At 45.9% G+C, this 23,854-nt stretch overlaps 1 long non-coding RNA gene and 2 pseudogenes across 1 annotated transcript in view; 1 reads left to right on the top strand and 2 right to left on the bottom strand.

Annotated features, from left to right (window-relative positions):
* The first annotated feature begins 5,735 nt into the window (after positions 1-5,735).
* On the top strand, positions 5,736-6,590 carry LOC102422750 (annotated as a pseudogene).
* Positions 6,591-16,087: 9,497 nt separating this feature from the next.
* Positions 16,088-17,334, bottom strand: LOC102428856 (annotated as a pseudogene).
* Positions 17,335-19,203: 1,869 nt separating this feature from the next.
* The window catches only part of LOC106696539, a 10,613-nt gene continuing 5,962 nt past the window's right edge, over positions 19,204-23,854 (bottom strand). Inside the window, exons 2-3 of the long non-coding RNA XR_001347491.2 lie at positions 23,334-23,470; positions 19,204-20,102 (exon numbers count right to left, since the gene is read on the bottom strand). This is a non-coding gene — a long non-coding RNA (uncharacterized LOC106696539). The remainder of the gene's footprint in view (positions 20,103-23,333; positions 23,471-23,854) is intronic.

Raw genomic sequence — 23,854 nt, forward strand, 5'->3', positions numbered from 1 at the left:
GGCTTTGCCTGGGCTGGCTGCAGCGCAGCGCCCAGGACATGGGGCTGGCGGCTGTCCCTCTCCCAGGCTACAGGCACAGGTGCAGCCGCTGGCGCCTGGGACTGCAGGGCAGGTGACTTGTCCCTCTCCGGGCCGCAGCCTGGCTGGTCCCCATTCCTCTCTCCCCAGTGTTGAGTGTCTGAGCTGTTACAGCTTGATGGCGTGAAGGTGCGACAACAATTTGCATATTAGCTCTTTATTATCTATACTAATAAAAGGGTAATATGCTAATTAGACTGGACATCTTCCGGACATCCTTCCGGACAAAGCCACAGTGGCGGGGCCGAGGCAGAGGCAGTTAGGGGCGACTAGGCCGGCAGGGGAGGGCAATTAGGGGTGACCAGGCTGGCAGGGGAGGGCAGTTAGGGGTGACCAGGCAGGCAGGCAGAATGGTTAGGGGCAATCAGGCAGGCAGGCAAGTGAGCGGTTAGGAGCCAACGGTCCCAGATTACGAGAGGGATGTCCAACTGCCGGTTTAGGCCCCATCCCACAGGGGTCCCGGAATGGAGAGGATGCAGGCTGTGCTGAGGGACACACCCCCGCCATGCACAAATTTTGTGCACCGGGCCGCTAGTATAAGATAAGACACCAGTGAAGTTTGCTGCATGGATTGATTCTTCTTTCATGAACAATTTCTCTGTAGCATGTGATGCTAATTGATAGAATTTTACCAACAGTAGAACTTCTTTCAATGTTGTAGCTACTTTGAACTTCTATCCAAACCGCTAAAACTTTCTCCTTATCAGCAATAAGGCTATTTTGCTTATCATTTGTGTGTTCACAGGAGTAGCACTTTTAATATCCTTCAACAACTTTTCCTTTGCATTCACAACTTGGCTAACTGTTTGGCATAAAAGACCTAGCTTTTGGCCTATCTCAACTTTTGACATGTCTTCCTTGCTCAGCTTAATTAAATTTCTAGCTTTTTATTTAAAGTGAGAGAATGTTATTCTTTCTTTCATTTAAAAATACCATGATCCATCTATATATTATCTAGAAGAAATTCACCTTTGGTTCAAATACACATTTAGGTTGAATGTGAAAGGATGGAAAAAAGACATTCCATGCAAATAATAACCAAAAGACAGCAGAGAAGACTATTCTGATATCAGACAAAATAGATTTTTAAATAAAAAATTGTTACAAAGATCCTGCTGGTGTGGCTCAGTGGTTTAACATCGACCCATGAACCAAGAGGTCACTGATTCAATTCCTGGTCAGGGCACATGGGCTTAATCCCCAGTAGGAGTGTGCAGGAGGCAGCCAATTAATCTCATTGATGTTTTGTTTTTTTGTTTTTTAATTTCTTTATTGCTTAAGGTATTACAAATGTGTCCTCATTTCCCATTAACCCCCAACCTCCCCGCCCCCTTCCCCCGCTCATGCTCTCATCCCCCTGTTGTCCGTGTCCATTGGTTTGGCTTATATGCATGCATACAAGTCCGTTGGTTGATCTCTCCCCCTTACCCCCTCGCTCCCCTACTTTCCCTCTGGGGATTGATAGTCTGATTGCTGTTTCTCTGTCTTCATTGATGTTTTTATCTCTCTGTCCCTCACCCTTCCTCTCTCTCTAAGTTCAATAAAAACAAATTTAAAAAATTGTTACAAAAGAGCCCCAAAATATATAAAGCAAAAATTGATAAAAATGAAGGAAGAAATATATTGTTCTACAATAATAGTTGGAGACTTCAGAACCCACTTTCTTTTTTTTTCTGAGGAAGGAAAGGTAAATGTAAAGGCATGGGAGAAGGTAGGCCCAAGGAACCTTATCCTTAACCCCACTGCAGCCTTTCCACCCCGGGAAAGTGCAGGATTGGCAAGCTCTCCCTGGGGTAATAGATCAGGACTCAGGTAATAGCAGAAAGCGCCAATCATACTCTTAAAATGGATACAAGAGAGCATTTGGGGTTTTTCTTTTTAATGCCTACTTTGGGTTGAGTAAATGCATTTTACTTAGTTTTAACACATCAAAGTAAGCTCTTGACACAAAAAGAAAAACTGACAATTCCATCAATATAAACCTTTTCTATAAAAACAAGGGGGAGAAGAATGTTATATGTTAAATTTTTTAAAAATACAATGCAGAGGGTTGTACAGCAGCCAAAAGGCATCGGGCCTCCTGTACAATAGCCTCTGCCGACTCAGTCTGGTAGGAGGATGCACAAACCAGACAGGAGTTTTACCCAGAACCCACTTTCAATAGTTGATTGAAAAACTAGGAAGAAGAATAAGGAAATAGGTCATGTAAACCAATGAGACATAAAACACATATGTAGAACATTTCACACAATAACAATAGAATACATATTTTTTAAATGCACATGGAACATACTCCAACATACTTCATTTGTTAGGTCACAAAGCAATTTGCAGTAAATTTAAGATAATTGAAATCAGCCCAGCCAGTTTTGCTCAGTGGATAGAGCGTTGGCCTGCAGACCAAAGGGTTCCAGGTTTGATCCCAGTCAAGGGCACGTACCTTAATTGCAGGCTCCTAGGGCCCTGGCCCTGGTCAGAGGCAACCAATCGATGTGTTTCTCTCACCTCGATGTTTCTCTCTGTCTTTCCCTCTCTCTTCCACTCTCCCTAAAAATCAATGGAAAAATATCCTCGGGTGAAGATTAACCAAAAAAAATAAATAAATAAAAAGAATGAAACCATAAAAAAAAAAAAGATAATTGAAATCATACAAAGTATCTCCTCTGACCTCAATGGAATGAAGCTAGAAATCAGTTAACAGAAGAAAAACTGGAAAAATAGCAAATATATGAAAATTAAAACACACTTAAAAATCTTATGGGTCAAAGAAGAATTCACAAGTATAATTAGAAAATACTTTTAAATGAATGAAAACAAAAACTTATAGGATGCAGTGAAAGTGTTCAGAGGGAAATTTATAGCTCTAAATGCCTTTGTTTAAAAAAAGGAAGATTCCCAAATCACAACTTAACTTTACACCTTAAAGAACAACAACAACAAAAAAGGCTGGCTGGTGTTGCTCAGTGATTAGAACATTGGCCTATGCACCAAAGGGCCAAGGGCACATGTGTGGGTTGCAGGTTTGATCACTGGCCCTGTCGTGGTACTTGCAGGAGGCAACCAATCGATGTGTCTCTCTCACATTGATCTCTCTCTCTCTCTCTATTTTCTCTCTCTCTCCTTCCTCCCCCCTCCCTCCCCCCTCCCTCCCTTCTACTCCCTAAAAAAATCAATGGAAAAAATACGCTTGGGTGAGGATTAACAACAACAACAAAACTAAAATAGAAGAGCAAACTAAATCCAAAGACAGCAAAAAGAACTAATAATTATTAGAGCAGAGATATATGAAACAGAGAACAGAAAAACAATCAACTAAATCAAAAGTTGGTTTGTAGAAAACATCAACAGGTCCTAGCTGGGTTTCTCAGGTGGTTAGAACATTGTCCTGATAAACCAAGGTTTTGGGTTCAATCCCCAGTCAGGGCACATACAAGAAACAACTAACTAATGCATAAATAAGTGGAACAACAAATCCATGTTTCTCTATCTATCTTTCTATCTATCTCCCCCCATTTTTATTCAAATCAATGAATAAAAAAATTTAATTTAATTTTAAAAAAGAAGTAGTGCGGCCTAAGACAATGTACAGCTGCTGTGTTGTGGAATTGTGCACCTGAAATCTGTTACCCAGTGTCATCCCAATAAATTCAATAAAAAAAAAATGGTGTGGCCACTTAGCAAGAGGTTTGAGGTAATTGGAGGCCAGATGCTGAATGTTTCAGATATTTTAGAAAAGTCTGAAGCATGAGGCAAGAGAGGCCATTTGTGTATATGAAAAAGCCACTTGAAACGGCTTGAGTAGGCCTGAAAGTTGGGTGCGGTGGGGTTTCAGGGCAGGGTGAACAGTGTGAGCCAGGCTAATGAAGACTCAGATATGGCCTGCCTGCTGGCTCTGGGAGGAGGCAGGTCTCAGAAAAGGAATAACGGCCTCTGCGAGCACTTTTTATCTGGCAGAAAGCTACCCCCAAGCGCTTGCCCTTCAGCCAGACCAGCAGTTCCTCTCCATATGATTCTGGTTCCTTTCAAGTTGCTGCCCCACCACTACAGAACATCTACTTCACAAGCTCAGAGGGAGTGAGTCTGAGTAGTTACTAGTGGCAGCCAGCCTTGGTTCGCAGCTTGGCCTTTCCTGGACACCTCTGACCCCAGCCATCTGCAGATCACTCTGTAGCTTGTGCTGAGTGACTGACTTAGCTCTTCTTGGGAGTCAGGGTACCCAGTGGACAGCTGCAGACGCCAGATTACAACCCTACCACCTCCACAAGCAACAAACTTAGGGGGCAGACTTGGTGAGCACCAAAGCCTCACCGAAGCAAGTGGTGCGCCAGAGGGGTGTCTCTTGCACAGCAGCTTCTCTGCTATAGTTGCAGCTGGTCCTCATAGCCAACTGGCGTGGGGTTTAATCCCCCAAGTGATGCCAACAGCAATCAAGGCTCAACTACAAGAGGACAGTGCACACAGCCCACACAGGAGCACACCTGGAGCACCCAGCTTGAGTGATTGGGGAGGCTGTGCCACTGGGCTCTACAGGACACCTACTACACAAGGTCATCCTACCAAGTCCAAGAGATGTCGCAGCTCTACCTAATACATAGAAACAAACATAGGGAAACAGTCAAATGCACAAAGGAATATGTCCCAAATGACAGAACAGGAAAAATTTCCAGGAAAAGAACTAAATGAAATGGAGGCAAACTACCAGATACAGAGTTCAAAAGAATGGTTTTAAGGATGCTCAAAAAACTTAGTGACAACTTCAACAACATGAAAAAGAACATAAAAACCATAAAAAGGAACCAGTCAGAAATGAAGGATATAATAACTGGAATGAAGAATATTTATAAGGAATCAGCAGTAGAGTAGATGATGCCAAGAATCAAATCAGCAATCCTATATAATAAAAGTGTAATATGTAAATTGACTGAACGGCCGAACAACCAGATGCTATGATGTGCACTGACCACCAGGGGGCAGACCCTCAATGCAGGAGGAGTGCCACTCAGCCAGAAGCCAGGTTCACGGCTGGCACCAGCGGCAGTGGCGGGAGCCTCTCTCACCTCCACTGTAGGCGGGCGGTAAGGAGCAAGGGGTCCTGGACTGCAAGAGCGCCATCTGCGAGAGGGATGTCTGACTGCCAGCAGGCCGACATCCCCTCAGGGGTCCCGGACTGTGAGAGGGCACAGGCCAGGCTGAGGCCCCCCACCCCCAGTGCATGAATCTCGTGCACCGGGCTTCTAGTTTAGAATATAAGGAATCATAAAACACCCAATCAGAAGAGCAAAAAGAAAAAAGAATCCAAAAATATGAAGATAGTGTAAAGAGCATCTGGGACAACTTGAAGCATACCAACATTTGCATAATAAGGGTGCCAGAAGGAGAAGAGAGGGAGCAAAAAATTGAAAACCTATTTGAAGAAATAATGACAGAAATCTTCCCCTACCTGGTGAAAGAAATAGACTTACAAGTCCAGGAAGCACAGATAATCCCAAACAACAGGAGCCAAAGAGGACCACACCAAGACACATCCTAATTAACACCTGGGCAGCCATGGTGTTGGTTGCCCTGATGCCTGCAGGGCTGGGCAGCTGACCACAGCGGTAGGAGCAGGCCCCAGGTCCCAGAATCTAGGCAGCCCCTGCTGGAGCAAGGCCTGCACCATGGCCACCTCCGCCACCTCCTTGGAGCATTTCGAAAAACTGCAGGAGATCCATATAAGCATAACCAATGGACATAAGACACTGGGGGGTAGGGTAGGCCAGGGGATTGTCAAGGGCGGGGAAAAAAAGGAGACATATGTAATATTCTTTGTAATACTTTAAGCAATAAAACAATTTAAAAAAATTTAAAAAAAAAGAAACTGCAGGAGATCTTCTGCAGCCTCCCTGAAGACCTATGAGGGGTGCTGGAGTGCTCCTGGGGACTGGGGGAACAGAAGAGAAGAATAAGTTGGTCAGAGATTTTGATGAGAAGCAACAGAAAGCAAATGAAACACTGGCAGAGATGGAAGAGGAACTTCATTATGCACCTCTATCTTTTCATAACCCTATGATGTCTAAGCTTTGAAACTACTGGAAGGAACTTGTCAAACTCCACTGGGAAGTGAGAAGCACACCTTTTACAGCCACATATGGGGGCCGAGGAGACATGAAATATGGCACATACACTGTAGAGAATAAGCACATGAATCAGCTACAGTCTAAGAGGGTGTTGCTTTTGCAAGGCACTGACAGCCTGAACCAGGCCACCCAGAGTATTGAGCATTCTCATCAGATTGCCACAGAGACTGACCAGATTGGCTCAGAAATTATAGAAGAGCTGGGGGAGCAAAGTGACCAGTTGGAACATACCAAGAATAGACTGGTAAACACAAATGAAAACTTGAGCAAAAGCCAAAAGATTCTCTGGTTAATGTCCAGACAAATGACAACTAACAAGTTTCTGCTTTCCATTGTTATATTACTGGAGCCATCCTGGGAGACCTGATTTATTACAAATTCTTTCGCAAGCATTGAACTTCCTACACGGAAGGGTGTGTGGACCAGAACTTTAACCCTGAGAATGAATGGTGTTAGAGATGTGGAATAAGCATATTGCTGCTGTGAGCTGTTCTAGAATGCACTGTGTAGACACTGTGGGAAGAGGAAGGGAAGACGGAAAACCAGTTAATGTGAAGGAACAGCAACAAGACCAGTGTGATATACCAAGGTAATAAATGCTGTTTATGACTTCTTAAAAAATCTACACTAATAAAAGAGAAAGATGCAAATTGAATGTACCTTCGTGACACCCACCAGCCAATCAGGAGTGAGTATGCAAATTAACCCCGTGGTGGCTTCGCACTGTGGTAGCCACAAAACCCCCCATGCCTGGCAGACAGAGAGTGGACAGCAGGGTGTGGCGGCTCTGTTCATGTGGTGGTGGCGGCAAGAGACAGAGAGCAGAAAGAGACAGAGAGCAGACAGCTGGTAGGGGAGCAGTTAGGGGCAATCAGGCCCAGCAGAAAGAGACAGCAAGCAGACAGCAGGGCGTGGTGTCTTCCTTCGCACAGCAGTGGTGACGAAGCCCCCATGCCCGGCAGACAGGGCATGGCGGCTTCCTTGGCATAGAGGCAGCAGTGAAGCCCCCAGGCTGGGCTGACAGAGAGCTGACAGCAGGGCGTGATGGCTTCATCTCCAAGGTGGCGGCGAAGCCCCCAGGCCCAGCAGACAGAGACAGAGAGTGCACAGCAGAGCATGGCGGCTCCATTCGCGTGGCAGCAGCGGTGAAGCCCCCAGGCCCCACAGACTGAGGATAGCGGGGCAAAGCAGCCAGGCCCCAAAGAGAGCAGAGAACCATGAGGAGTGGGCCTAAGGCATCAGTAGGACATCCCCTGATGGCTCCTGGATTAGAGAGGGTGCAGGTTGGGCTGAGGGACCCCCTCCCCCCCGTGCACGAATTTCATGCACCGGGCCTCTAGTAATAATAATAAAATGCCAAAGGTTAAAGACAAAGAGAGAATCTTAAAAGCTGCAAGAGAAAAGCAGTTAGTTACCTACAAAGGAGTGCCCATATGACTGTCAGCTGATTTCTCAACAGAAACTTTGCAGGCCAGAAGGGAGTGGCAAGAAATATTCAAAGTGATGACTAGCAAGGACCTACAACCAAGATTACTCTATCCAACAAAGCTATCATTTAGAATTGAAGGTCAGATAAAGAACTTCACAGATAAGAAAAAGCTAAAGGAGTTACCACCACCAAATCAGTATTACATGAAATGTTGAAGGATATTCTAGGAGAAGGAGGAGGAGGAGGAGGAGGAGGAGGAGGAGGGAGGAAGGAAGAAGGAAGAAGGAAGAAGGAAGAAGAAGAAGAATGGCAATAAATATATATCAATAATTAAATCTAAAAACCAAAATAAATGAACAAGCAGAACAGAAAAATGTTAGGATTTGGTTTGTCACACAGGCTGTGAAGGAATTCACAACTTAAAGAAAAGATGCAGAGAGGAAGTTTATTTTACTTTCCAAAAGAGGAAAGGGCCAAGTATTGCTAGTGAATACAGGGAAGGGAACAAAGGATGGCCTGGTCTTTTAAGCAGTGACTGTTGCCAAGCTACAAGGAAGGAAGGGGCAGTTGTGTTTAAGTTGAGCAGATACCAGGGGATGTCTTGAAAAGTTACAGCTTGTTTGCTTTCCAGGAGACAGTCCAGCAGATGTCCTAAGGAGGTGTCTTATCAGTATTTTCCCCAAACCTGTAAAACATGCTTAGAGCAAAAGTTATGAGGAGTTCAAAATAGGCTTATTTGAATAGGATGGGGGAAGGAACTTTCTACTAACCGGAGACTCCTTGATGCCAATTATCCCTGAATTGTGAAAACAGTAGGGAGGAGGGGGATGCAAGAATGTAGCCTTGAGAGTAGCTTATTTTGTCTTGCAGTTTGAACAGAGGGGCTGTTTGAATCAGAGGATCTGAAACCGGACAACAGATGGATCTAGGCTGCCTGTCACTACTTGAGCCAATTAAGCAGAGACAGGATTTAATCATGTATGAGCATTTATTCTAATAATGCTGGCAGCATGGGAGAGCAGCAGATCATCCACAAAAGTCTGCTCTGCACCTCCCTATAAGCCAGCTGCTTATATGGGATAGAAGGACAAAGACATCAGGGTTGTGGTATCCACTGATTGGTCAGCACCAGGGCAGAGGGTCATGGGTTTCCGATGTCCCATCTCTCTCTGTCTTGCCATGGAAAAAGTCCAACTGATGTCAGCCATGGGGTTGCTTGTCTGGTTTTGCTGCTTTTCTGGACCTGGAGCTGAAACACAACTGAGATGTAGATGTATTTGATGGGGGTCAGAACCTCATGGTCCTGGGGCTTTATGCTTAAGGGCTATTCTCTGGCTGCTTTGTTTGTTCTTCCTTTATGGGGGTCTAACTTACATTGTTGTAGGTGGGTTTCCAATGTCTCATCTCTCTCTGCCTCTCCATGGAAAAAGTCCAACTGTGTCTTCAGCAGGGTCAAAATAAAAGCCACTGTCCAGAGCTTTTGCTTCATATTGTTTTGGAGCCCACACAGTCTTTCTTGAGCCCCAGGTGGCCACCAGACCCCAATGGCCGCAATTTCCCAGGTAGGTGAGAATACGGGGCCCGTGAGGGAGAAAGAGCAAGAGAGCAAGTGAGAGTGAGAGGAGAGCGCTCTTTGTTCCCCTGGGTTTTAATCAGGAGCTTTTTAAAATAACCAATTAGCTTCTCAAGTTTTCACAGGCTTGCGCTCCCTAGCCAACAGTCTTTTTCCTAGGTTAGACTGACAGTTCTCTGTGAATGGGGAAAAAAAAGGCCGCATGCTATCCTGACAAACTCAGGGAAGGCCTACATGGCAGTCTTGCAAACTTAAAGACCTAAAAGATGGTCTGAAATTAAAACTTCAACTAAAAGTGAAGTATAGGCAATTCATCTTGTCCCCGTAACCTCTATGCTGGGAAAAACTGCTGTTTGAAATTTTCCGAGAGAAACCAAGATGGTGGCATAGGTAAACACCGGAAATTGCTGCCTCGCACAACCAATTCAAAAATACAACTAAAAGACAAAACGGACATCATCCAGAACCACAGGAAGGCTGGCTGAGTGGAAATTCTACAACTAGAAGGAAAGAGAAAAACACACTGAGACTCAGAGGAGGTGCGGAAGTAAAGAGCAGAGGTACAGAGGCATACCCAGAAAGGGCTGGCAGCTGAGCGGCGCACGTGGAAGAAGCTGGCAGCTGAGGACGCGGCGCACCTGGAAGAGGCTAGCAACTGGGGACACGGTTGTCTTTTTCAGCCTGGAGGGCGTCTCAAGTTCCTGACTGCTCTGAACTCCAGTTCCGGGCGAGTCTCTGGGGACCCAGACTCATACAGGAGAAACTGGACTGTCTGGCAATGGTTGGAACTCAAGGGCGGCTTTCTCTCAGAGGTGCTTGCAGCGATTACTGGGACACTGAGAAGCGGGGCCTCTTAGGGCAGGACTGAGGAGCAGCCATAGGTGTTTGCTCCGCCCTGTTGATCCCCTAAGACCCCTCCCCATCCAAGCTGTGTGCAGAGGCTTTTGCATATGAAAGGCCTGGCTCTTTGCAATCTGAAAATTACCTAACAAACTGCAGCTGGATCAGAGAAACCCAGAACTTCCAAAAGAAGGCCCAAGGCCCCACAGCAGCTTGGATTGCTTCACAGCTGGGCTCCTGCTGGGTAGCCTCAGGCAGAGGCTAAATTAGCACCTCCTTAGATCCAAGAGCCAGTGTACCCAGTGGTCAGAGTGGGACCATCCAGATTACAACTCCTCAGATCCATAAGGGACACACTCAGGGGGCAGACTCAGTGAACACCAAAGCCCCACTGAAGCAAGTCTTGCCCCAGAAGGGTGTCTCCAGCACAGAAGTTCTCCCACTGCAGACACAGCTGATTCTCACAGCCAATTGGCCTGGAGGTCAATTCCTCCCAGTGATACCTACAACAATCAAGGCTTAACTACAACAAGACTGTGCACACAGCCCACAAAGGGGTGCACCAAGAGTGTCCACCTCTGGTAATTGGGGAGGCTGAGCCACTGGGCCCTATAGGACACCTAGCACAGAAAGCCACTCTATCAACACAGGGAAGCATAAAAAATGCGGAGACAAAGAAACAGGTCACAAATGACAGAAATGGAGGAAAGCAAACTAATGGATATAGAGTTCAAAACCACACTTTTAAGGTTTTTCAAGAATTTTCTAGAAACCGCCAATAAATTTATTAAGACCCTCAATAAGTCTAGTGAGACTGCCAATAAATTTAGTGAGACCCTCAAGAAATCTAGTGAGATCCTCGAGATTATGAAAAAGGACCAACTAGAAATTAAGCATACACTGACTGAAATAAAGAATATTATACAGAGTTCCAACAGCAGACTAGAGGATCACAAGAATCAAGTCAAAGATCTGAAATACGAAGAAGCCAAAAAAACCCAACCGGAAAAGAAAAAAGAAAAAAGAAAACAAAAATATGAAGATAGCCCTAACCAGTTTTGCTCAGTGGATAGCACGTTGGCCTGTGGACTGAAGGGTCCCGGGTTCGATTCCGGTCAAGGGCATGTGCCTTGGTTGCAGGCACATCCCCAGTGGGGGGTGTGCAGGAGGCAGCTGATCAATGTTTCTCGCTCATTGATGTTTCTGGCTCTCTGTCCCTTTCCCTTCCTCTCTGTAAAAAATCAATAAAATATATATTTTTTAAAAATATGAAGATAGTGTAAGGAGCCTCTGGGACAACTTCAAGCTTACCAACATACGAATTATAGGGGTGCCAGAAGAAGAGAGAGAGCAAGATATTGAAAACCTATTTGAAGAAATAATGATAGAAAACTTCCCCTACTTGGTGAAAGAAATAGACTTACAAGTCCAGGAAGCGCAGAGAACCCCAAACAAAAGGAATCCAAAGAGGACCACACCAAGACACATCATAGTTAAAATGCCAAGAGCAAAAGACAAAGAGAGAATCTTAAAAGCAGCAAGAGAAAAACAGTCAGTTACCTACAAGGGAGTACTCATATGACTGTCAGCTGGTTTCTCAACAGAAACTTTGCAGGCCAGAAGGGAATGGCAAGAAATATTCAAAGTGATGAATGACAAGAACCTACAGCCAAGATTACTTTATCCAGCAAAGCTATCATTCAGAATTGAAGTCAGATAAAGAGCTTTACAGATAGAAAAAGCTAAAGAGTTCATCACCACCAAACCAGTATTATATGAAATGCTGAAATGTCTCCTTTAAGAAGAGGAAGAAGAAGAAAAAGGTAAAGATACAAATTATGAACAACACATACACATCTATCAACAAGTGAATCTAAAACTCAAGTAAATAAAGAATTTGATGAACAGAATAAACTGGTGAATATAATAGAATCAGGGGCACAGAAAGGAATGGACTGTCTATTCTCAGGGGGGAAAGGGGTGAGGGGTGCGGGAAGAGACTGGACAAAAATCGTACACCTATGGATGAGGACGGGGGGGGGGGGTGGTGGTAAGGGCAGAGGTTGGGGTGGGAACTGGGTGGAGGGGAGCTATGGGGGGAAAAAAGAGGAACAACTGTAATAATCTGAACAATAAAGATTTGATTAAAAAAAAGAAAAAAAAGAAAATTTCCACTAAACACAGATAGTCCTTTGTTCTGTGAATTAACCTTGCTATTCTTGGCTTCTGTAAACACGCTTGCTTGCTTGAATAATAGGGAAAATAAGCTCAACTATCTGACCTTACAAGCCGCTCCACTGCCGGCCCTAGCTACTCCCATGCCTGGTGGCCTCCAGTTATCTGAAATGTACTATGCTCAAGGCTACTGAGTTGTGCTGTGCTCAAGGTTACAAGCTTCTGGCAACAAACATCTACATAGGGCTCTTTGAAAAGCCTACAAAGGGTCCGGAAACTCCATATTTGGGAGACAAAGGATCTAGAGCAGCTGTGGGCAAACTACGGCCCTCGGGCCGGATCCGGCCAGTTTGAAATGAATAAAACTAAAAAAAAAAAAACAAAAAGACCTTACCCTTTTATGTAATGATGTTTACTTTGAATTTATATTAGTTCACACAAACACTCCATCCATGCTTTTGTTCCGGCCCTCCGGTCCAGTTTAAGAACCCATTGTGGCCCTCGAGTCAAAAAGTTTGCCCACCCCTGAGCTAGAGGGTATAAAGGGAAAGTTTCCTCCATGTTGCTTTGCTCAGACTTTGAGAGACAGCTCCTCTGAGACCGCTAGCATAATAAAAGACTCCAAATTAATTCGGCTTACTGATTGATTGATGAAGGCGTCCTCTGTTTAGCTCGATGATTTACAATATAACATTTGGAGGTCCCAGCGAGATAAGAGATAAGTGCCTACTGGCACTTGGTCTCAGACGCCTAGGGTGGATGGCCTCCCCCAGCCTGGTTGCCAAGCCCCAGAAAATCTGTAGGGGAGGTGCCACCTGAAGAAGTTCCAGGGCCCCAGAGACGCTTCTTGGTGGCCTTGACAGCCAGTTGGGAGACACCTGACATGCCCCTGCATCCTTTTGGAGCCACTAGAAATGCCTTCGGAGGTAAGTGAATTCGATGAAGTAAATTCGAGTTCACTTTCTTGCTTGTATGACCAGTCATTTTTTATTTTATTTTATTTATTTTAAAGAACAGTTTCTTTTTAAAAATATATATATATTATTGATTTTTTTACAGAGAGGAAGGGAGAGGGATAGAGAGTTAGGAACATCGATGAGAGAGAAACATCGATCAGCTGCCTCTTGTACACCCCCCACTGGGGATGTGCCCGCAACCAAGGTACATGCCCTTGACTGGAATTGAACCTGGGATCCTTCAGTCCGCAGGCCAACGCTCTATCCACTGAGCCAAACTGGTTAGGGCTGACTGGTCATTTTATTACCGAGAAGAAGGATTGGATGCAGCATACCTTCTCTGGTTGAGATTCTTGTTCTTGGGGTGAGGGTTCAGGGAGGGCCCCCACATCTGTTCTTGTTAGGCCCCCACATTTGTTTCTGTTAGGGAAGTTAGGCAGGAATTTGGTTAACTGTTTAACTTCCAAGTGAATGTCTGCTGAAGGTATATAAATGTGAGTATGAGAATGTTAAAGCGAAAGCTACTTTGTGTTGTCCTGTGTCTCTTAACTGAGAGGAATTGTGCTGTCTGGCTGCAAACATGAGAGTATTTGTTAATGTTTTGTCTCTTTATTGTTTAATTTGTTTAAAGATAGGGCAAGTCCCGCTTTAGGGGAAGCCCAGTTATATAGTAGGGCTAAACCGTAAAAGAAATTGCAGGATGTCATTCTAGCAGCTGCCAAGAATCCTTATTCTTGCTAATCAGTCCTCGCTCTTTCTTTTAGAGTATTAGCTCACCAGAAACTCTTAGCTAGGGAGATTTCTGTCTGTAAAGTAGAATTTAATTTGCTCTTCCCTGATTTATAATTTTCTATACTGAGTTAAAATTTTAAGATTTTAAGGTTAATTTAAAGGTATAATATTTGTAAAGACTGCAACCCAGGGAAGTTTAAAACAAAGGCTGGCTAATTCCAAGACTACTTGTAAGGACAAGAGAGAGAAAGAAACAAGTTCTAAAGTTAACTATTTGCAAAAGAGTTGTAAAAGAGTCATAAAATTCTCAGGGAGATTTAAACTAAGAACCACTAGCTAGTTTATTGCTTGCCTGTAAATAAAAGGTCCTTATCTCCCCCTGACAAAGACAGAGTAAATGATTAATGCAGAAAGGGAGGGGGAGAGGGGGAAAGATAAAAACAGAAAATGAAAGCAAAAGGTTTCTGTCTCTGAGCCTTGCAGGACGGGGTTACTGGGTGCTTCTTAGGCTGCATTGAAATATTTAGCAGAGAAACTTTAGAATATAGTATTTTATTGGCCAGATTAAAAAGGTTTAATTCTGTAGTCAGGAAAGAAAAGGCCAATACAAGCTGCTGAAAGTATAGCAGAAAGAAAGAATGTTAAAATAGAAATACTTAATAGAAGGTCTAAGGCATGGTTATGCATTTTTGAAGGATATAGAAAGGTTTAAAGGCTAATTTAGAAGTATGAAATTTATAAAGGTTGTGTATGTGATAAGAAGAAGAAGAGAATTATTACAAGGAAATTGATTAGATAATACAGGCCAGTGGGCCAGGACAGGCAGAGCAGGGAAACTGAGATATTTGGACAGCAGTTTGCAACCATATAGAGCAGCGGTTCTCAACCTGTGGGTCGCAACCCAGTTTAGCGGTTGAACGATCCTTTCACAGGGGTCGCCTAAGACCATCCTGTATATCAGACATTTACATTACTATTCATAACAATAGCAACATTACAGTTATGAAGTAGCAACGAAAATAATTTTATGGTTGGGTCACAACATGAGGAACTGTATTTAAAGAGCCAGAAGGTTGAGAACCACTGATAGAGGACTCTGCCTCCCTAAACAAAGGGTAAATAGCTTATGGCCCAGTGATGGCGAACCTATGACACGCGTATCAGAGGTGACACGCGAACTCATTTTTTTTGGTTGATTTTTCTTTGTTAAATGGCATTTAAATATATAAAATAAATATCAAAAATATAAATCTTTGTTTTACTATGGTTGCAAATATCAAAAAATTTCTATATGTGACATGGCACCAGAGTTAAGTTAGGGTTTTTCAAAATGCTGACACGCCGAGCTCAAAAGGTTCGCCATCACTGGCTTATGCCAAAGTACTTAGGGAGACGTATAGAAGGAATCCAGTTAGTATCATTTACTGTCCACACCCAGACCAATTTCCCTACATAGATCAATGGTTGGACTTAGTTCAAAATCCCCCACCGTAGTTAAAGAATTATACTCTACAGATTGGGGTTCAAGTATTAGTAGCCAGCAAGGGGAGCTCGGCAAGAAGAGCCAGCCCCCAGGGAAATCCCAAAAAGGGAGGCACTGGCCCCAAGGGAAGTGCCGAAGGGGAGACGCTGTCCAAGCCCCCGGTTCTCCCTCCCTCCCCCTTCCCCCTCCCCCTCCTCCAGTAGGAGGGAAATCCCCAGGCTCCAGCACAGGGAGAGCGGTCTCTTTCATTCTCACCTCCCACTACTTGGAGCCCCACGCAGGCAAGGGAGGGCAGTTCCAGAGACCCTCCACCTAAGGGATCTCTCCTACCCTTAAGGGAGATTCCCTACAGAGGGGAATTTAGGAGAGCAACCCTTCTTAGTTTATGCCCCCTTCTCCACAAGCGACCTTTATAATTGGAAGATTCAAAACCCCCCATTTTCTGAGAAGCCTCAAGCCCTAATTGGCCCCCTAGAATCTGTCTTCCTACCCACCAGCCAACCTGGGATGACTGCCAGCAGCTCCTAGTCACTGTCTCTTCAAGACAGAATTCGGCTTGAGGCTAAGAAAGCCACCCTAGGGCCAGGGGGTAGGTTTGCTAGAGGAGAATCGGGATCAGGTAGAGGAAATTTTCCCATTCCTCCGGCCCCAATGGGACCCCAACTCGGCGGGAGGGAGGGTTTCCTTGGACAATTTTCACCTGGATCCCCTGCAAACTCCTCTGAAGCCTGCAGGCCCATCTCTCTTGCAACAAGTTCAGAAATGCAGAATGCCTGGGTGCTGGTGACAAACGGGACCAAGAGTCTGCACATAAGGGGGCCCCGCTGGGCCTGGGCCTCCCTGGTGGCTGCTGAGAGCCGCATCAGTTAGGAGGTACTGCTCCTCCTCCGGGGGTGGAGGGCTTTCCTCTTGGCGATGTCCTCCTCTGTGTCACTCTCACAATTCCTCAGGCTCTCATCTGGCCTCAGGTGCACCTTCTTCATCAGGGAGCGGGTGAGGTGGTTACACAAGGAGACAATGCTGAAAGAGAGCTTCCACCTTCTGCGGACATACTGCTTCTTGAAGTTCTCCAGGTTGACCACGGACTCCCTGCGCTCCAGGGCTTGCTGGTTGTCCACCGGCATGATCCAGGGGTGTCCGAGAGCCTCTTGGATTGTAAGCCGTTTCCGGGTCTCTTTAACCAGAAGCTTCCGAATGAAGTCCTTGGCCAGCTCACTGGTCTGACTGAAGAATTCCTCATCAAAGTCGTAACTCACCGCTGTGATATTTGCCAGTGTCTCCTGCTTCGTGTCTCCCAGGAAAGGGGATGCTCCACTTAGGAGGATGTAGGTGATGACGCCTATGCTCCACATGTCAGCCTCCAGGCCCAGGGGCTCATAGTTCACATTCTCTGGAGCAACAAATTCTGGTGTGCCAAAAATGTTCTTAAATTCAACTCCATCTTCTATTTCGTGAGCAAGGCCAAAGTCAATTAGCTTGATGTGTGGAATGGGAATATTCTTGTCTAACAACATAATGTTTTCTGGCTTGAGATCAAAGTGAGCAATTTTCTTGGCATGAAGGTAGTTCACTCCGTCCAGGATCTGCTTAATGAAGCTGGTGGCCTCCTCCTCACTCAGTGACTCCTTCTGGGCCAGAAGGTCAAAGAGCTCTCCTCCGGACACTAGCTCCAGCATGAGCACCACGTCGTGCAGCGTGATGATGTTGGGATGCAGCACCTGCCGCAGGATGCTCACCTCCCGCTCGATGTCCTCCCGGCACACGTGCAGCTTCTTGGTGAACTTGGCTGCGTACTCCAGCCCGGTGCTCTTCTCCCGGCACTTCTTCACAATGGCAAACTGGCCGCTCCCCCAGCTCCTCTCCGATGTCGTACAGTCCTCCACCTTCTGCTGCTGAAGGCCTCCATGTTTGGGCTCCTCCATGTTTGGGCTCCTCATTGAGGCCTGGAGCATACTGCTGGCGGAAGGCTGCGCGGCGGCGGGCGGGCGCGTCGGGCACGGGGGCGCGGCAGGGTGTGTGGCGCTCGGCTCCGCTCTGCTCCTCGCGCTCCTGGCGCCCTCGGGCCCCCCTCCCCGCCACGGAGGAGCCGAGGGGCGGAGCGGCCAGCCCCGTCCCAGGCGCTAACTGGAGGCGCGCCCGGTGACCCAGGACGGGGCTCGGGGCGCCCCCCAAAAGGTATTCAACAATAGAGACTCCTCAGGGGAGAACCAGGATAAGAGACTAGCAAGGGCAGTTGTAGCAGCTCTAGAAGAAACAAACCCCCAAAGGAAAAAGGGTTCACAAAAAGACCAACAGCAGGGAAGTAGACCCCAGTTTGGGAAAAACCAGTGTGCCTATTGTAAAAAAGGACACTGGAAGAAAGGCTGCCCGACCAACCCGACCGGGACAGGAAGAGGCAGTCTCAGGCCCTGAAGGTCCTGAATCTAGAGGAGGATTGACGGGGCCGGGACTCCATCCCGCTCAGCCCCCAGGAACCCAGGATAACATTATAGATAGGGGGCAAGCCTGTTAGCTTCCTAATAGATACTGGTGCTACCTATTCCATCCTAACCGAGCCTATGGAACCAATAACCACCAAGAAAACTTCCATTCAGGGGTCCACAGGAAAGTCAACTCTCTGCCCATGGACTTCAAAAAGGACAGTAGATCTTAGGAAAAACACTGTAACCCATTCGTTCCTTGTCATCCTGGAGTGTCTCTACCCCCTATTAGGACGAGACCTTCTACAGAAGCTACAAGCCACCATCTCGTTTGAAGGGGACAAGGCCCACCTTACCGTGGACCCTCCAGACCAAGGTTCCTTTCCTACCAGAATCCTACTCACCTGCCCTCTGTCGGAGGGATATCTTTTACAGGAAGAACCGCTTCTGGAAGTGTCACCCGCCAGTGAGCCCTCTGCATACCTGAAAAGACTTCAGCAGCTCTTCCCCACTGTATGGGTGGAGGGCAACCCTCCAGGACTGGCAAGTCACCAAACCCTGGTCATAGTCCAATTAATGGCCACTGCAACACCAGCTCAGTTTTAGGCTCTTCTACTTGACCAGTCCCACATCAGGTTTCACAAGTCTCTCGCCATGAACCCTGCCAGCCTCCTCCCAGACGATGACCCTGAAGAACCTCTACCTGACTGTTTAAAGGTCATCAACTTAGTACAGACAGCTTGCCTGGACCTCACTGACACCCCACTGGCATCGTCGGATGAGGTAGTGTTCACAGACGGGAGTAGTTTTGTCCAGGAAGGAATCAGGTATGTGGGGATGGCAATGGTTACTTTAGACCGAACCATCTGGTCTCAGGCACTCATTCGCGGGACATCAGCCCAGAAGGCCAAGTTAATTGCCCTTATTCAGGCTCTCCGGTGGGCAAGAGTAAAATAAGTAACAATTTATACTGATAGCAAGTACGCATTTGCAATGGCTCACGTAGACAGTGTTATTTACAAGGAAAGGGGACTTTTAACTTCAATTGGGAAGGACATCAAAAATAAGGAAGAAATTCTGGCTCTACTAGAATCCATCTGGCTACCCAAGGTGGTGGCATTAGTCCACTGTAAGGGGCACCAGAAAGGGACTCTCTAGAAGCAAGAGGGAACCGGGCCACAGATGAAGCGGCCTGGGAGGCTGCCCTAAAACCAGTGGGGCCCCTACAGATTTTAGTGACTCTTCCAGACCCTGACCTACCCACCTCACCAGCCTACACAGAGGAGGAGGAGAAACTAGCCACACAGAGGCAGGCCTCCATGGAACAGGGGGTCCCTCAGGGGTGAGGACGACGGAGCCCAATGCGCTGGGGCATTTGCATGCATGACTCCGGAGACCAGGTTCAGAGACACAGATCTAAGTTTATTGGGGAAGTACAACCGTATAAAAAGGGGTAAGCTGCCAATAAAACAGGGACACACTTGCTATGTTATCCAATGGGTGTGAGGGTCGGGGCTAAGAGTAGGTGGCTCTTGGAGATTTGTCAGGCAGGCGTTGCCACTTTCTGGTGTGCCAAGGAAGCATGTTCACTGGAGTGTGCTCACAGAGTTGCATCAGCCGCAGCACTGAGATAAATCTCTTGAGCTCTACCCACATCTCCCCCTTCCTTTTTTATAAGTGCCTGCTGGATGTGGACAATCATAGCTTGCTGTGCATCTATTCTTTGGATCATGGAGTAAAAGCAACGAAACAAGCAGAATGCAAGGAGGCCTCCTGATGCTAGGACGGCCCATATGAATATATTAGCAGGATTTAACCAGGAGGTTAGACGGCTGAGGGCATCACTTAAGGAACTAAACTCAACAGATTCCAGCAATTAGATAGTACACAAGATTGCTGGGTACAAGTAAAAGCGCTATAATTGCTTTGTAAGAAGAAGGAGGCGGGTCTCACACAGGGCCAGTAACTAAAACTATGAGTGGCATTGGGGTTGATTGCGACATTGTTCTCCCATCTACTTGTCGGCTTTTTCCAGGTGCCGTTATACAGGCGGGCCCCTTTTAGGCCGGTGAAGGCTCTTTGATTAATACATGTATTGGGCCTGCATAAATCCCACCCCAGGTAATGTTGTGTGCCCGTCGGTGTCTTGGTTGTCTCCGCCGCTGGGGCTGGTTGTCCTCTATGGTCAGGTCCTCCATTTCCTCTACCGGGGGTGATGGTGATGGTGGTCTACAGCTCATCGCTGGTGGTGCAGGGTTTGATGTTATGGGCAGGAATCCATGCGGGATTTTTCTCACCTTCTGGAAAAATACAAGCAAACCCTCTCCCTTGGGTTAAGAGTATGTCAGGGCCCTTCCAAGCCCTGGTTTGTGGATCTCTCCACTGGATCAAAGGGAGAGGCGTTGGTATATCTCTGAGACCTCCCCAATGTTTGAAAATGGGAGGAAGACCGTCGGGGGTAAAATGAAAATAATTGAGGGTTATGAGAGCCTGTAATAGTTGCTGTTGAGGTGTTAATCTTTGGTCTATCCTTCCCCCACTTTTTCTTTAGTAAGCTGGATTTTTAACTCTTTATTTTGTCTTTCTATTATGGCTTGCCCTTGTGGGTTGTATGGTATGCCAGTAACGTGCTTGATGTTATGTTTCGTGAGGAATTGCTGAAAAGCCTTGCTAGGGTAGCAGGGGCCGTTATCTGTTTTAATTTCCCAGGGGAAGCCTAATGTTAAAAATGCTCCCTTGAGGGTTGCTATTGCGTGGCGAGTCTTTTCACCTGTGTGAGCCTGAGCATACATGGCCCCAGAGCAAGTGTCAATGATTACATGTACATATTTGAGCCTACCAAAGCTGGGAATATGGGTCACATCTGCTTGCCATAAGGCATTGGGTTGGAGCCCCCGGGGGTTGACCCCTTGTCTTAAATGAATTTCCTTTGGCTTATTTTGACACCACGTATGTTTTTCATGGGTGTCTTGCTGTTAGCATTACAAATGAAAAAAATTTTTCTAGATGTAAATTAGTTACAGGATATTTTTCCTTACACGGTATTTTTCCACTATCCTCCCTTTTTGATTTAATTATTAGAAGGCTTTTTGGAAAATTTATAATGCAGTCTAGATAACTTTAAATTTTATTTTTTTGTATAAAAATATGACTGCTTTAGGTTCATTGCATGTTAAGTAATTTTTCTATGAAATGAAAACTTTGGTCAATACTTCTTGAGCCAATTTTAATTAATCTGAAAACTTGACTACTATTTTACTGTCAAATTTAATACTCTAATAACAATCTTAGTTTACACTGTAAATATTAATGGAAAGGATTATTTTGCATCCTTGAGAAGGCCATGAGTATTCCTGGTGTTAGGCTGGATTTAGATATAGGGTAGCTGCTGTCAGCCAACTCTCTTATCTGGGTACCAATCTGGGCTGGGATGGGAATAGAGAAGCAGCCATGGGGGCAGACTTCCCTCAGAAGGGGTGAGTGTTCAAGCCCCTGCATAATTGGGGGGTGAGGATCTGTGCCCCACCTCTGTTGGCCCCCAAGTTCTCTTCTGCTGGCCCCTCTGTGACTGTGCCTGTCTTTGACTAACCAGCCATCTTCCGGGGCCAAGCAGGGTGATGTGAGGTTTAGTTTTGTCTCCTTGGTAGCCTATGTCCCTATGGCCTCCATGCCTAGTAACTGCCTTGGGATCCCCTCGCCTGCTGGCGGGGCCCCGGCATTGATCATGGGGAACCCAGGTTTCTTCTCCAGAGAGGGCCTAGCTCATGCCATTGGATAAGAGACAGATCCATGGTACCAGCCACTATGAGGCTTCAACCTTAGCATGAACAGAGAGCTCAGGCAACAGCTGTGGGCAATTGGATTATAAGAAGAGGGACCCTCTTGGCAAAAAGGGCAAGAGAGGTCAATATAGAATGCTCAAGTGCCTTCCCAGGGGGCCTTCCACACAGTAGAAGGGATTAAATCCTTTCATGTCCTTATTAAATTGCTGTTTGCCCTTTCTTAGAGGCAAAAACCTAAAATATACATTTACTAACTTTCATTTAATAAAGCTTTCCATGTGATTTCAAGTATATTAAATTGGCTTTATTAAAAGATCCTTTAAGAAGAGAGAATAAACTTTTGAAAACATTTCAGGGCCCATGAAATGTCTTAAAGTTATTCCTTGGTTATAGTTTTAAAATCTAACTTGAAAGACCATCAAATATATATGTGTATACATGATTTAAAGACTATATACTTTTTATAATTATTAAGAGATATCAATTAAATTAAAACTGATCTTTGTATATAAAAATTTCGGTTGTGATTATAGAATTTATTCTTTTTTTTAATCAGACCAATGAGTAACATATTTTGAATTCCGAATTTTTCAGAGAAAGCACAAGATTTTCTTAAAAATAAATTTCTATACTTTAGGCATTTAGTTACCACAATTATAATTTTTCCCAATTTAATTTAACTAGAACTTTAAACTCTTAGCTGGCAAGTTAAACATTCAGCCTTTCTTTAGATTAATAAGAGCAGGTGCTTCCTTCCTTATGTAATTTTAAGTATATTGTATTAGTCTAATTTAGTATTGGAAGGGTTAAAGAGAAGAAAATAGGACAGAGGAAAATTGTTGTGCTTACTAGCAGCTTGTGGCCTTGAGTCCAACATAGTTCAGATAAGTAAAAATTAACAAAGAACTCTCTCTCCTTGCTCTCCCTGCCAACGGCCTCTTTTTTTTCTTTTCTTCATTAACCATTTGGATATTGGGGATATTGTTGCAGATCTGGTAGCATTTGCTGCAGCTGTGGGGTTAACATTCACAGGAAAGAGTCCAGGGGTCTCCAGCCCTAAGGACATCTTTGCTCTATCTCTGGCTACACATGGATTGATATATCCCCGTCCATGGATTATCATCCGTGTCCCCCACGAAAGGATTACTTGGGGGCCGGTGGGCAGTTAAACTTTTTGTTTGCTCTGCGAGGGGAGCGGGGGAGTGACTCTGGCAGGAAGCCTCCTGGTGAGACTCCCCTGCTTTCGCCTCGCTCTTTTCTGTCCCAGTTTCAGTTTTTCTTGAGCTTTGAGAAACTACTTTTGGCTTGTCAAAAACAGCCCAGGGATCTGCGGGGGCAGAGGGCTCTGGAGGGGAATAGGGAGGCAGAGAGTCTTCTGTTCCCCCACCCGCACCAACGGTGGCCGGTGGCGGAGAGAGCCTCCGGTATGGGAAGTGCAGGCTCGGACGGGGCCCCCGCTTAGGCAGGCTAAGATTGCTAAGATAGCAGGTGGGAGAGAAAGCGGAAAAGTCTTTCCCTCATGGACCTCTGCTGATCTTATCCTCTGTAATGCTTTCTCCCATGTACTGGGATCCCAAATGGGGGCTTCTAGCAGCCACGTGTTAAATGCTATTAGAACATCCCAGAGCTTTTGTAGCTCCTTTTCTGTTACTTTTACTCGGCTACTCTGTAACAGCGCATGAAGCACACGAGCCTGAGGGGCTCGGGCTGAAGGGGGAAGGTTTCCCATCGTTACAGAGAGTCACTCACCCATCCAGGAGCATGCCGGGGTCCCTGTTCGAGGTGCCAGATGGAACAGGGGGTCCCTTGGGGGTGAGGACGACGGAGGCCAACGTGCTGGGGCATTTGCATGCATGACTCCGGAGACCAGGTTCAGAGACACAGATCTAAGTTTATTGGGGAAGTACAACCATATAAAAAGGGGTGAGCTGCCAATAAAATAGGGACATGCTTGCTATGTTATCCAATGGGCGTGAGGGTTGGGGCTAAGAGTAGGTGGCTCTTGGAGATTTGTCAGGCAGGCGTTGCCACTTTCCTGGTGTGCCAAGGAAGCATGTTCACTGGGAGTGTGCTCATAGCGTTGCATCAGCCGCAGCACTGAGATAAATCTTCTTGAAGCTTCTGCCCACACCTCCAGAAACCCGAAAAGATAGTGGACTTTTACCAGATGGCCCGACTTTTTGGGTTCCAAGGCTCTCTAGGTAGGGACAAATTAGTTAACCCAGGTTAACACCAGGTTCCATCCACCTTAGGTCCATTACCAAGGCTTA

This window comes from Myotis lucifugus, unplaced genomic scaffold (genome assembly GCF_000147115.1).
Source record: "Myotis lucifugus unplaced genomic scaffold, Myoluc2.0 scaffold_19, whole genome shotgun sequence".
NCBI lineage: Eukaryota > Metazoa > Chordata > Mammalia > Chiroptera > Vespertilionidae > Myotis > Myotis lucifugus.